Below are 14,747 nucleotides of genomic sequence, written 5' to 3'. Positions count from 1 at the left end.
AAAGCTTCTTTTCTGGAGCCCTTGGCTGATCCGGGTTCTGGATGCCCCATGTCTTGAAGGCACTGACAATACCCACTTTCTATTTCTTAGCTGCATGTGTCTTCCTTCCCATGGACCAGGCAGCTCAGCAAAAACAGGGTGGGAGCTCCTGCCGAGACCACCACATGAATGCCTGGGTGCTGATGCAGACAGACTAACTAGAGACAAGTACCTGCTTTGGCCTGAGACATCTTTGACCAGAGGCACAGGATGTACTTGCTTAATGGTAACCTATACCAGCGTTAACCCTTGCTCAGCTGTGCCAGGTTAGGAGCCCTTTCTGCACTGACAGATTCCTTCATGAACAAAAGAATATTTTGAATTGGAAAAGAGTGGCTTGCTCCTTCCTTCATTTTCAGTTGAGGAAACTGAGGTCAGAGAGGGTGAGAGACTTGGCTGGACTATCACAAGCTCGCTGGAGCTGGAACCTTGGTTCCGCACTCGAGGGCCAGCTGCCAGCAGCCTCTTCCCTGCACCACTCCTGGGTGGTTTGCTCATCTCAATGCACTGCAGTGCGGGATTGTGCTCCCCTTCATAACCCGGCAGGGACTAACGCAGGTGACTTGGCTGATTTCAGAAAGTACTTGGTGAATCATTATAATGAATCTCAGAGTTCAAATTTTCTCTCAGATTTTACTACTGAACAAATGAAAAGAACAAAAAGTAAAAACAAATGGACCAGTTTTTTAAAGATCACACAACTCATCACCATCCCCATGGAATTGATGGACCCCCTTGGAAGGTGACGGCTTCTCTCCCACCTGTCTAAGCACACATAAAACACATCAAGTCCACTGTGTGGGTGAGCACCACCTCTTTTCCTCTAGCACACCTGGTGGAGACTGTTGAATGAATAAACACACAACCTCATTTGTAAGTAGGTGGCTTGGAATCCAGAATGCATTTTCCAAAGGAAATGATGTCATCGGAGGGCTTGGGTTTCCTGGGCCTGCCCACAAAGCCTAATTAATCTATCACATTACTGAAAGGCTATATATTTTCAGTAGGAAATAAGGGGAGAAAGAAGTACACTTACCACACTCGTCATAAAAGAAACACAAAAACCTGAACAAGAAATGCTTGCCTAGGGCAGACCTTATCCCCACTACCCAGCTCCACTCAGAGGATGGAGAGGAGCCTGTCTCTCTCTCTTAAATGAGGGATCATGCCTCAAAATTAGTGACTTCATTTACTAACAGCCGAATCTCTCTCTGACAGCTGCTCAGATTAACCAGGCATACATTACTTTCATCTTTAATAAACAGGCACTCTGAAGTCAGTGGCTGGTCTCCATGGCAACCAGATGAAGATTTTCCACTGATGTTGGGGGCACAAAGGAAGAAGGAATAGACCCTGAGACGGCAGGGGAAGGGACGCATGGGTTATAACTTACCGTCCCCCATGTCTTTATTGGTCCCAGGCTACCTCCCAGCAAGAATGGAGAGTGGCGGTTTCTACCCTTTACTGCACACGGAGGAAGAGGGGTCCTCATCAGTGCTATCAGTACTATGGGAGAGGGCTGGATTACAGAGCTTAGCACACATCAAGGCCTGCACTGCCAAGGACCTACATGCAATCACATCCAACTGAATTCTCATTTCCTGCGTGTGCCTGGCCCTGTGCTTCATGCTGCGGGGGTGGTTTGCAGTAGGAGCACATGGACTAAGTGAGGAGAGGTGCCAACACATATCACGGGGAGGGCAGGAGGAGGTCCAGGCCCTGCCTCCCCAACTGGAAGCAGTTGCAGCTCACTGCACCATTTGCCCTCAAGCTAAGCCACACCTAGTTCTTGAGCACTGGCCAGAATAACTTTAGCCTTGCCAATCTAGCAGCTGGTCAGACTGAATCAAGCATCTTTTGATAATTCACGGATGCAGCATCATCTACTGGGCCTCTAACACCTGGAGACCCACAGAATTCCTGCCTGCCCTGAGCCATGACTGGTGGATTGACTTGGCCAGCATGACTCACATTCCTAACCCAGGCTGGGGCCCAGACACCTGCCTTTCTCTTGCCTGTATCTTACCTCAGGCACCTGAACCTAGTTTCATATCCCCAGGCAGGTTCCTGCTGTAAAGGAATGGTCACCCAGAACCACCCTGACAAGAGTCGTCATTCAATTTCAGCTACTGTTTGCTGCTGGAACTACCTGCCTCTATGCCCCAGCAGGGGGACAGATTGCTGTGTGTCCTGAAGACTGGACCTTGGACCACTTGCACCCCCTCATGCCAAGGCCTGTCAACTTCTAGTACCAAATTCTTCTTCATCCCTACAAACCAGAGATGCTGCCAAAATACCAGAAAGCCTTATTCCTGAGCCTAAGGTGATATTTGAAATGGGCCTTGAGGGGTGGCCAGGATTTGGACAATAAAAGAGAGGACTTTCTCTGTCAGATGCAAGGGCCTTGATGAGAGTCATTGGGTGATGGTGTCATTCATTCAAATCTCTATTAGGTAACCCCAACCTCCTGCCTCACTCAGTGGGTAACAATATAGGCCTGGTGGGTGGAATCAGCTCCCGCCAGGGCACCTGCTGCACAGACAGGTGTTCAGTCACAGCGTCCTCCTGGAGTTGGGTTGTGCAAATACGACCAATATCCTCCTAGGGTTCTTAAAGTGGAACTTGACAGCCAAATTCTGTAAAGAGAATTTATAACTAAAATTTACTAAACATATCCACTCATTATTCACAAAATCAATAAGGCTAGAGAAGCAGGGACCTGTCATAAAAGACTGTTGTAGGACACATTAAGGAGAGCGGATTTTTTTAAGGAGGCAATGTTGAGTTCTCAATTTTAATCTAGGGAATAATGTGATCAGATGAGGCCTTAAGAAAATGCCTATGTTGTTGTAGGCATAGAGGTGGGAGTGAGGGTTTGGAGACTTAAAAGAAGAAACCAAGAGGCCACTTCTGCTCAGTTGCTCCATGAGGGGCAAGGAAACAAGGAGAGTCACAGGCTGCAGCCTCCTCCACTTGCCCCGTCTGTTTTCATGGTGCTTTCTGCTGGACTCCCCAGCCCTCTGCTGTGTTGTCTGCCTGCTCCTCCTTGGGTGTTTGCCCGTATTCCTTTTCTCCTGTATTTTTCCACTTTCATCCTACGACAGTGTTTCCTGAGCTCACCTCTCCTTTTCCTACTCTCTGTTATGGTATTCAACGTGGGGGGAAGGCTGCTTGCTTTGCCCCAGGTAACTCTCTCATCCTCACTGCCAGCTTTAAGGGAAAAGACTGGCCCCAGAAGACAAACCCTTCCTCCTGTCTGTTGAAAACAAGTAGGCTGATTTTTCCATCACAGGAGTGAAACAGCAAAGGCTGTTGGTTGCACCAATGGATCCTGTGTCTACTAGGAGATTACTACTCATTTCTATGCATTTAGTGTGGTATACTCCAGAAGATTCTCTTGCCGCTCCCTTGACCCAAAATATCTCCTCTACTGGAGCTTAAAAGCCTACCATTAACCTAGTCATTCCTTTGTGTTAATCATTACTTTCTCCCAATGGTCTTCCTTTGAACATAAAAGCACTCCCAGAGGGGAAAAGATTTGCTTCCTAATGCCTGGATGCAAACAAAGAATGGAGAGGAAAGGGCAGAAGGTTTCAAACCTTCCCAGTGGGGTTTGGGCATAAATCTAATTTGATTGGGTGTAGAATTAACAAAATACATTGACATTATAGAACTGCTGATGTCCATATAGTCATTTTCCCATTTTTAAATCTTCTTCATTTAACTATAACATACATACATACAATAAAGTCTACAAATCTTAAATGTACAATTTAATACATTTTAGATACATATATACTCATGTAACTACCACCTAGATTAAATGTATTTCCAGTGCCCCTAGAAGGCTCCTGTGTCTTTTTCTAGTCAATATTCCTCCAAAAATAACCTCTCTTCTGACTTCTGTAACCCTAGAATAGTTTTACCTATCCTTGAGTTTCATATAAATGGAGCCATAAGGAGCCCTGGCTTTTTGACTCAATATAATATTTTTGAGATTCATGCATGTTGTTGCATAGATCAGTCATCTGTCCTTTTCTATTATTGCCTAGTATTCCATGGTACATATTTACTACAACATCTTAACCCATTCTTCTGTTGATAAACACTTGGGCTATTTCCAGTTTGGCATAAAGCTGTTTCCTATTTTGAATAAAGCTCCCAGAACATTCTTGTACAAGGTTTTGTGAGCATATGCACTATTTTTTCTTGGACATATACCTAGCAGTGGGGTTGTTGGTTCATAGTGTAGACATGTATGTAACTTTATTAAAAACCATCAAATAGATTTTCAAAGTGATTATACCCTTTTGCATTCCCACCAGCAAATGTGTGAGAGTTGCAATAACTCCACATTGGGACAGTCTTTTCAATTTTAGCTATTCTGGTAGAGAAAATTTTGCAATACATTTGCTACGAGAGGCAGATTCCTGAGCTGGGGGTCCTCTGCAGGAGAATAGAGGCCTTCTATCAGCGACAGATGTGGAAGTGGAGTTCTGATGAGTTTTCATTTTTTTTTCATCTTAATAACAAGAAACTGTGGGGCTAGAAAGCTAGAGAAATATTATTTATCTTGTATCAGTACCAACTAAAAGAAAGCCAATTCTGGGGGTAGTGGAAGGGTGTCACCAGTGGAGAAAATGGCTAATTTATGCTAATTCTAGGATAACACTCCAGATGGGGTGTTAAGACAATACTGCAGACCCATGTCTGATGATACAGTCAGAAAGTGAGCTCAGACCAGGATACTTGGTTGCCAGCAACAGAGACCAGCCTGAGCTATTAGGCTGGTGCAAAAGTAATTGTGGCTTTTGCCATTAAAAGTAATTCCATTAATTTTAATGACAACCTAATATTATCAAGTGGGAATGTACGGAAGGATATTTGTGTACCCACAGAATAGACAGTGTTGACAGCCAGGCCTAGAGATGAGCAGGAACCGGAAGGATCCAGAAGGCCAGGAGCAGGCAGCTCAGTGGATCACTGTGCTTCCCTGTTAACTGTTTCTGTCATCCTTGTGTCACTTGTTCGAGGTTCAGAGATCCAGAAGCGTTCATCAGATTTGGTTGAGCTTAGGCCACATGCCTGCCCTCAGGGCTGGAGGAAGCAGAATCTGGCCACTTCACAATCTTCCATGGTGGGGAGCTGCTGGGACATTCTTGTACAATGTTTTGTGAACATATGCACTCATTTTTTTTTTTGGACATATACCTAGCAGTGGGATTTTTGGTTCATAGAGTAGACATGTATGTAACTTTATTAAAAACCATCAAAAACCACCTGGATTTATACCCCAGTAAGGCTGCATCCATGAGAATAAGTAATTCCCTAAAAAAAATCAGATGCCATCAGGAAGGAGGAATGGATGTTGAGTAGCCAAAAAATGCCATATGTTCACTACAGGCCTTCCTTCAACAGCATTAAATTCACACTATCGCGTTAATAGCTATGGAGGATGAAAGGAAACTGGCCTGGTCCTATAGGGTGAGCAGGGAAAGGGAATTTGAAATCAACAATAAGGGCCTAGCTGATTTGCTCACCGCTTCTCAAATGGACTTGAATAAGATGGTACTGTGCGTTACACAAAATTTCTTAATTTGTCATTTTTGGCATGTCTGAGTCACTCCATGATTCACTTGCAGCGTGGTACAACCTGTGTGAGGGGATCCTGGGTGGAGGTGGTGGGAGGTGGAGACTGTGGAAACGTAGCAGGGAAGATCACAGCCCAGGTATGGGATTCCTTTCCAGGTATGAGCTTCTAAAGGCCTACGCAAATGTCTGAGACTTGAGGACAAAAAGTATGGGATTCAAAATACATAAAGAAAATAGCAAGCTGAGTGCAGTGGCTCACACCTATGATCCCAGCACTTTAGGAGACTGCGGCAGGAGGATCAGTTGGGGCCAAGAATTCAAGACCAGCCCAGGCAACATAGTGAGACCTCATCTCTACAGAAAATTTTTAAAATAGCAAAGGGTGGTGGTGCATACCTGTATTCCCAGCTACTCGGGAGGCTGAAGTAGGAGAATCGCTTGAGCCCAGGAGGTCAAGGCTGCAATGAGCCGTGATGGTGCCACTGCACTGCAGCCTGGGCAACAAAGCAAGACTTCATTGCTCTCAAAAAAAAAAAAAAAAGATAAGAGAAAGGAAAATAGCAAATTCTAACTTTTAAAGTGCTCCATTCGGCATTTAGGCACCCTTTCCCACTCTTAAGTGGCACTCCTACCTCAACTCAGAGTTCCTCAGCCTCCAGCCCATTAGGTATTGTTCCAAATGACAAAGCCACCAAAAAAAGAGACAGCACAGGGGCAAGGGACAAGGTTCTCCACAACAGGTTGCTACATCTTGATCTGCATCAGAAACAAAGACTCAAAGTCTTCTCTAGAAATAAATTTTTAAAAAAATGACAAAAGCCTTAACCGCTTGGTTCAGAGACCTAGTTTTCAGATCCATTTTTTACTTGGAAGAGTATTTCCATTGTTCAATGGAAATAACTCAACATAGCTTTATATCTAGAAAAATTATGAAAATGTCCGAGTTACCCAATATTGGGTCAGCCTGGACTTTTGGAGCATGAATTTTTCTACAAAAGAAAGAAAACTGGTCTGGGTGTCAGAAGACCCAAGTATAATCCAGGGTTTGCCTTGAACTCACTACATGACCTTAGGAAAAGCACAACCTTTCGTCTTCTATTTCCTCTTCTATTAAATGAAGGGAATTGACTAAATGGGCACTGAAGTTTGTTCCAGTATCATGATCACTTAAATGCTTACATATAGGAAGTAAAGAAAGAAATCATATTAGCCTCTTTGACACATCTCCCCTAAGGTACTGCAGAAGACCAAACACATATAATAAAAAGTATTTCAATCCAAAAAACCATGCTCAATCTCCAAGTCTCTGCAGCCTGTGATTAGTAGAATCTGTCTTGCCATAATTGAGCGAAGTAGTTCTAGGAAAAAATTATACCGAGTTTTACTAAATGCGCTTTCCTTTGAAACCGGAGCTTTCCTTGGTCAGCCAGACCACTAGGACTGACATACTGTACCGATTACATAATGTGAGTCATCAATATCCTTCCATTTTAGGAGAATTGGCCTTTTAGACACCAGTCTAGAGCCTCCTATAATTTATTTTCTTTGTGGTAAGTGGATAACATGTCTAAATTAGTTAAATTACTTTAATATGTGGTTGCTTTAGGCTCAAAAATTCTGACCACTCTTTTCAAGGAAACATCAAACCATGACATGTGGACTAAATCTCCATTTTTATTTCTTTGTTCCTTTTTGGTTTTTCCAAATGACTTCATTTTTGTTGTGAATGCTAACTTAAATTTTGGCTCTTACTAAACACTCTGATGTTTGTGCTTGTCTTTTAACCAAATATGTTGCATCATTTTGCACCCCACCATTAGGCAACACAACCGTGATCAACTATAAATTGCTGGATGGTGAGTTCTTCATTCGTCCACAGCAAGATAAATGAATCCCTTGCCTAACCAACTTCTCAGGCAATGATAATCTGAACTCTTCTCACTCTCTGTCCTACTCAGAGGAAGCCAGTACAAGTCATGCTGCTGATCCACGTGAATGTAATTTGAGCAGTTTAAAAATGTGCAAACATATTATTAGCAATGTGTTTAAACAGCACCTTTCCCTTTGGTGTTCATAATCCTTTAAAGTTATAATATAATTACTCTTTCAGGCATCACTTGAAAATATATACAGCACAGCAAAGAATTATATTTTTCAAGAAATGTGATGGCTATGAATAAATAAAAATTATTTCTCATGTCTCATAAGCATATTTACTTATTTATAGGATCTACGTAGCCCTTGCTTCTTTCAAAAAGAATTCGAGGCGATTTACATACTAATATGTATATCCCAACTCTAATAAAATAAGGATAAAACCAGGATGGAAAGTAAAAAAGCTCTTTCCAAACATGACAGGAAGACTTAAAGGAAAATGTGACAGATGTGATTACACAGAAATCTAAAAGTTTTGTGTTGCAAAGATCAAGCAGTAGAACAACAGATAAAGGGTAATACCCACAACTGTGTAAAACTACCTGTAAAATGGTTATGGTTAGCTATAAAAGGCCAACCACTAAAATGTTTTGTGCAGAGAACATGATGACTAGGTCCAGAAGAAGAAATACAAATAATAAAGAATCCTGTAGAAAAGAAGAGGTGTAATTCTAGCTCCTACAGAAGGAATTTCTTTCTTTCTTTTCTTTTCTTTTCTTTTTTTTTTTTTTTTTTGAGACGAGTCTCGCTCTGTCACCTAGGCTGGATGGAGTACAATGGCGTGATCTCGGCTCAGTGCAGCCTCTGCCTCCCAGTTTCAAGCAATTCTCCCACCTTAGCCTCCCAAGTAGCTGGGATTACAGGCATGTACCCCATGCCCAGCTAATTTTTGTATTTACATGGTGAGACATGTATTTCACCATGTTGGCCAGGCTGGCCTCGAACTCCTGACCTCATTTGAGACCAGTGTAGGTAATATAGTAAAACCTTGTCTCTATAAAAACTAAAAAATTAGCCGGGCATGGTCAGCTACTCAGGAGGCTGAGGTGGGAGGATCCCTTGAGCCCAGAGTTTGAGGCTACCATGAGCTATGATCATACCAACGCACTTCAGCCTCAGTGACACAGAAAGACCCTGTTTCAAAAAAAAAAAAATCGATGGCAGGAGATTACATGGGGGGGTTTCACTGAACCCCTTGTTAGATGAATTCCAGCTAAGACTATCATCTGATCTCTGTAGCCCTACTCTGAAAGTGGACTCAGACAGCATTTCTGATCTCTAGCAATTATTATAACAAGCTCAGTATCAAGTTATCCCAAAACAGCTGGATATTTTTCTTTCACCAGCACCCAGCCACCCTGACAAATAGTCACTGGTCCCTCCAGGCTTGGGGGAATTTACAGGGTCCTTTCCTCAAAGGGTTCTGGGTCTGTGAACTGGCTTAGGTCTGGGAAATGGATAAGTTGTCATGTATTCCCACAATGAAGATGCAAGTTTGATCAGTCCAGCAGAGAGAGACTTTTTCTCCCTGGATACATACAAAAGCAACATAGTAAGCTGCCCATTCAGTTCATTACTAGCAATCTGGTGCTCAATTAGTCATTGCCGCAGATCCCTGCGTGTAAAACACCGATTCTCTCTCTAGCCTCATGACTTATTAAGAAAGCTGCATTAACTTTGTGTCTAGTGGCTCCACAATCTTTAAGACCATGGAAACCAACTCTATGGCAGCATCACCACTGCTATCTGTGGCCTTCAGAGGGGAGTCACCTCAAAGCCCTTCGAAGCTTCTGATGCTGTCCTTACCAGTGCATTTTTTCTTGCCTTGGTGAAGTGCTCTTCTGGTCTTCCCAGGGCAGATGGTTAGGTAATGGTTGAACAGGCTGCAAGTCATAGGTCCAGTCTTCACATTTCCCTGAGCCTCCAGACTCCTTTCTCTCCTATAGTTTGCTACTTCACAGACTAGCAGCATCTTTGCATCACCTGAGAGCTCATTAGAATCTCAGGCCCCACCCTAGATCTGCCAAATCAGAACCTGCATTTTAACAAGATCCCCAGATGATTCGTTGTCACGTTAATATTTGCTTTACCGAAGCAGTTCCCAAACTTTAATAGGCATTAGATTCATTTTGAAAGCACATTCCCAGGCCTGCCCCCGTCAGAGTTGGAGGGAAGTAAAGGGGTGAGGTTTGAGAATTTCCATTTCTAACGGTTTCCAAGGTGATACTGTTCACTCAAGAACCACCCTATGGGAACCACTGTTTCACTCCATGCCAGAGAAGTTATACAATTTCAACACAAATAACCATAGGCCATCATTGACTCCAGGGTTTGATTAGTCAATCTAGTAGACTAAAAACACAACTCCCTGGTGCTTGAGTGACTTGTGAATCCTAGATGATGTCCCATGTCCGTAAACTAGCCTAATAGACCCTTACATAGCTCCCCCCTTGTTCTAACACCCTCAGAATCTCCCCCTGACACATACTCCTCCGGCTCCCATTTGTCAAGATCTCGTAACTCTTTCAGTGGATAGGCTATATCATCCCGGAGCAGGTCTTAACCTCTCTCTTTCTGGGCTATGTTGGAATCTAATTCTTGTTATAGAACTGGAGGCAAAAAGAAGAGAGGGAGTGGGTCTGAGACTAGGCATCAGCTCCTGAGGCAACGGCTCCAGGGGTAGTCACTGAAACACATTTCTTTGCAGAAAGAGGTCTTCGGGAAATTTAGGATTCAAAGTTCTCAGCCTTATCTATGTCCCACGAGTACGAGTGCCTTTCATTAGTATCAGAGACCTGGCAAAGTTGAACCTTTAATTGCCACAGAAATTCTGCAACCCTTGCAGTGAGGCCCAGGGCTTGACTGTGAACTACAACAACTGTAGATTATTGAGATCCCCTCAAGGTTTCCGTAGAGGCTTGACTCTACACACAAATATTATTCAATGTATAGCTATAGCTCTTTTTTTTTTTTTTTTTTTTTGAGACAGAGTTTCACTCTTGTTGCCCAGGCTGGAGTGCAATGGTGCCATCTCAGCTCACTGCAACCTCCGTCTCCTGGGTTCAAGCAATTCTCCTATCTTAGCCTCCCCAGTAGCTGGGATTACAGGCATGCCCTACCACGCCTGGCTAATTGTTTTGTATTTTTAGTAGAGATGGGGTTTCACCATGTGGGCCAGGTTGGTCTTGAACTCCTGACCTCAGGTGATCCACCCACCTTGGCCTCCCGAAGTGCTGGGATTACAGGCATGGACCACCACGCCCGGCCAGCTATAGCTCTTAATTTATCTTTTTGCCTGTATATGTTCTCTGTAACTGTAAGGCATAGCCAGGTGGCTCCATAATCTTTAAAATCACTACCTTTGACAGAACAATGAAGTGTCACTGCTACGGTTTGAATATGTCCCCTCCAAAACTCATGTTGCAATTTAATTGCCATTGTGACAGTGTTAAGAGGTGGAACTTTTAAGAGGTAATTAGGTCATGAGGGCTCCAACCTAATGAATGGATTAATGCAGTTATCACAGGAATGGGTTAGTTATCTTAAGAATTTGGTTTCTTCTCCTGCCCTCTATTGTGTGCCCTCTAATGCCTTCCAATATGTTATGATGCAGCAAGAAGGCCCTCATCAGATGCAGCCCTTCAATCTTGGACTTCCCAGCCTCCAGAACCATGAGCCAAATAAACTTCTATTCCTTTTAAATTACGTAGTTTGTGGTGTTCTGTTACGGCAGCAAAAAATGGACAGAAACAGCCACAGTCACTTGATCTCCCGGTCTTATTATGGTATTATGATACATATATTGGTTTGCATCCATAGTTCCTGGCTCCTAACTCCCATAGTCCTTGTTACAGTGTTGGGGCACTTTAGACCTCAGGAAACAGAATCTCTTTCTCTGACCTTCTCCTCTCCTTCTTTCATATGCCCAAGGCAGGACTCTAATCTGACTGTGGGTCAAAAAAACCTCCATTCCAGAGAGAGTCCTGCCCCATAGCCTAGAGGAAGGAGTGGTGCACAGAGAGGCCAAACAGACAGGCTTTGCTGGGTTTAGATCATGCACCTTTTGTCCAATCACATTTCTACACAGTTGTCAATCATGCCTATGTATGTAATGAAGCCTCCAAAAAACCCAAGAGAACAGAGTTTGGAGAGCTTCCAGATAGCTGACCACACGAAGGTTCCTGGAGGGTGGTGTGCCCAGGGAGGGCATAGAAGCGCCACGTCCCTTCCCTCATACCTTGCCCTACACATCTCCTCATCTGTAACCTTTATAATATTCTTTGTAATAAACTGGTAAGTGTGTTTCCCTGAGTTCTGTGAGCCATTCCAGCAAATTAATGGAACCCAAAGTGAGGTTCTTAAGAACCTCAACTTGAAGCTGGTCGTTCAGAAGTTCTGGAGGCCAGGACTTGTGGCTGGTATGTGGGGAGATTGGGGGGAAGTTGCAGTCTTGAGGACTGAGCTCTCAACCTGTGGGATCTGATACTATTTCCAGGTAGTGTCAGATTTAACTGGAAGACACCCAGCTGATGTCCACTGCTTGATATGTGAGGAACTGAATCCCCCCGACATTTGGTCACAGAAGTCTTCTTCTATACTCACTGTTGTGTTGTAGTGAGAGAGCAGAGGAAAAACCCAGCTTGATGGTTTTTCTGAAATACTTATCCTCTGCTACTGCATGCAGATTACTAGTATCCATGTTCATCCTTCAAACCTCCCCACTTCCCACAAGGTTATCCTTCAGCTCCTCAAACATGATCAAACCAATCCCAAATCTCATTTTGAGGGTCTATTTCCTAGTGAAACTTCCAGTATCAGTTACTGTATCAGTCACATTACCAGCAAGAAACAGGTGGTATATCCAAACTAGGATAACTGAAAGAGAGAGGTGTTTACAGTGGTGCAGATAGGGCACAGGGAAATCCCAAGAGAGGGTGATAACCAAGACCCAGCATGGAGTGAGCATCAAGAGAAAAGAGGCAGTGACTTTCAGCGCAGAGACTCAGACAGCCCATGGCAACCTCACAGAAAGGGAGCTGAGGGAAAAATCACTTTGACCTCACACTCTCCTTAATTTCCAGTCTCCCACCCGGGATCCCCAGAGGCCAAACCCAGGGCAAAGCTAGAGGCAAGGGAGCCAGTGGATGTAGTCAACCAAGTGAGCCTTGGAGAGTGGATCTGGAGGGGAAAATGCAAAAATCATGAGCACATTAGGAAAGGCAGTGTCGTTCTGAACAACCTTAGTAGGAGGTGCTTGTGCAAAGCACGTACTTGCATGGCTCGGGAGATGGAAGAAAAGTCTGGGCTGTTGTATAAATCTGAAGGCTCTCAGCATAGAGGCGAGGCCATGCAAGTGGTTGAGGCAATTTAAGCAGCTAGGGTGAGAGAAGAAGAGGTCCTAAGGTTGAACCTGGGGAGTTCCAACGTGTAAAGGTCAGATGGAAGAGGAAAAGCTGGCAAAGGGACAGAGAAATAGAGCCAGAGAGGGAGACAACACAGGAGAGTGTGGTAGCTTGGATACCAAGAAAATAGCTTCTCCCAAAAGAAGGGAGGGTCGACTCGCTGAAGTCTGCTTCAGGGTCAAATAATACAAAGACTGAGGAGTACCCATGGGACTTAGGTCCATGGAGGTCGCTGAGTCCTTCTGCAAAAAAAGCTCCAATAGAGGAGTAAGGAAGGAAGCCAGTTGGAGGAGGCCGATAAGCAAACAGGCAATGAATAAGGGCAAACGGTGACCGTGCACAACTCTTCCAATCAGTGTAGGAGTGAAAGGGGGGAGAAAAAGAGTAGAACTGAACAGAAAATTTGGGGTCCAGGAATAGAATTTTTTAAGAATGGGCATGACTGGAACATGTCTAGATGCTGATGGAAAAGAACCATTAGAGAGGAACAGCTCAAAGATAGAAAAAGGGGAGGGTGTATCATGTACCTTTCCTGAGAAGGCCAGAATCCATGGCATGAGAAGAGACTTGATCTTTGCAGGAGGAGAGACATCACTTCCATTTTGCCAGATGGGAAGAGCAAAGGTTGGGCGCAGGTGCAGGTTGGTTTATAGGAGCCGGTGGCAGGAAGTGAGGTAATTGCCACCAGAGGGCATCTGTTTCCTCTGTGAAGTAAGAACAAAACCATCTGCTGAAGTGAGGGATGAGATGGGGGCTCAAAGCTTTGAGAAATGGAAAAAAATGGTAGTTTCAGAGACAGAAGGGTGAGGGACAAGAGGAGGACAGTGAGATTCCCTAGGGGTGAAGGAGGTTTGAGAAGGTGGTGACTGGGTGCAGGCTAAGGCTGGGATATTTCTCTCTAGTCATGCTTTACTGGCTAGCGAGAGACATAAAGAAGAAAGTATGCAGTTGAATTATTCTAGGACTCCCCCCTCACCCGAAGGTGGATGTGATGAAAGAAAAAAATAGGCCAGTAAGTTTAGGGTATTGGCAAGATAGTGACTGAGATAGTGGACTATGGAATCTAATGTGGCTTCAAAGGGAAACGAAGGCAGAGTGAGTTAATGGAGAAGGAAAAGTAGAGTGGCCGGGGACTAAGGCCCTTGTGTGGTGAGGTGCAGAGCAGGTTAGCAAGTGGACTGAAATGAGGGAGCAGTGGTCAGAGCAGGAGACTGAAGAGCTGACCAGGTCCAGGTGCCACTGACAGGTGGGTGCTGGAGGTGGGGAAGTACATTAAGGCATTGAGAGGCCAGAGTGTTGACTACATCATCCATGGGTACAGTAACACTTCTCTGGAGGATGATGGGGTTGAAGTGTGGGAATACTCGGAGCTAGAAGGGAAAGCCTTGGAGAACAAGAGGGAGTTTCCAGAGACCAGTGGACAAGAACAACACTACCTGAACTGCAGAGGAATAGCCATTTTTACAGGAGTGCTTGGAGGCTGCATTAGGGAACGAGGAGGCAGCCACACACACATCCTAATCTTGGGTATGTAGGGTATGGAAAAGGACTTAAGAGGGCTGCAAGAAAAGCAATGCTTTCTGGGTAAAGAAGAGTTTTAATTCAGGCAAGGAGATGGAGGAGAAAATATCAGGGTTGAGATACCAAGGTCTCCTGCCATAAGCTGAGGCAGTAGAAATAACCAGGGAAAAAGAGGTGAGTCTTCAGCTTGAGCATGCTTGGGTCACAGATTGTGAAAATAATTGCCACTAAAATGATTTCAAAATCAATGTGTCCAGA

The 14,747-nt window shown here is 44.2% G+C and overlaps 1 long non-coding RNA gene across 1 annotated transcript in view; it reads right to left on the bottom strand.

Annotated features, from left to right (window-relative positions):
• LOC135268343 (uncharacterized) overlaps positions 1-13,652 on the bottom strand; it is an 83,167-nt gene extending 69,515 nt beyond the window's left edge. Inside the window, exon 1 of the long non-coding RNA XR_010336656.1 lies at positions 13,496-13,652. This is a non-coding gene — a long non-coding RNA (uncharacterized LOC135268343). The remainder of the gene's footprint in view (positions 1-13,495) is intronic.
• Positions 13,653-14,747: the final 1,095 nt, after the last annotated feature.

Source organism: Aotus nancymaae, unplaced genomic scaffold, assembly GCF_030222135.1.
Source record: "Aotus nancymaae isolate 86718 unplaced genomic scaffold, 86718_ANA_hifiasm-v0.15.2.pri h1tg000040l, whole genome shotgun sequence".
NCBI classification, from domain to species: Eukaryota; Metazoa; Chordata; class Mammalia; order Primates; family Aotidae; genus Aotus; species Aotus nancymaae.
This window is presented reverse-complemented; position numbering and strand designations above follow the sequence as displayed.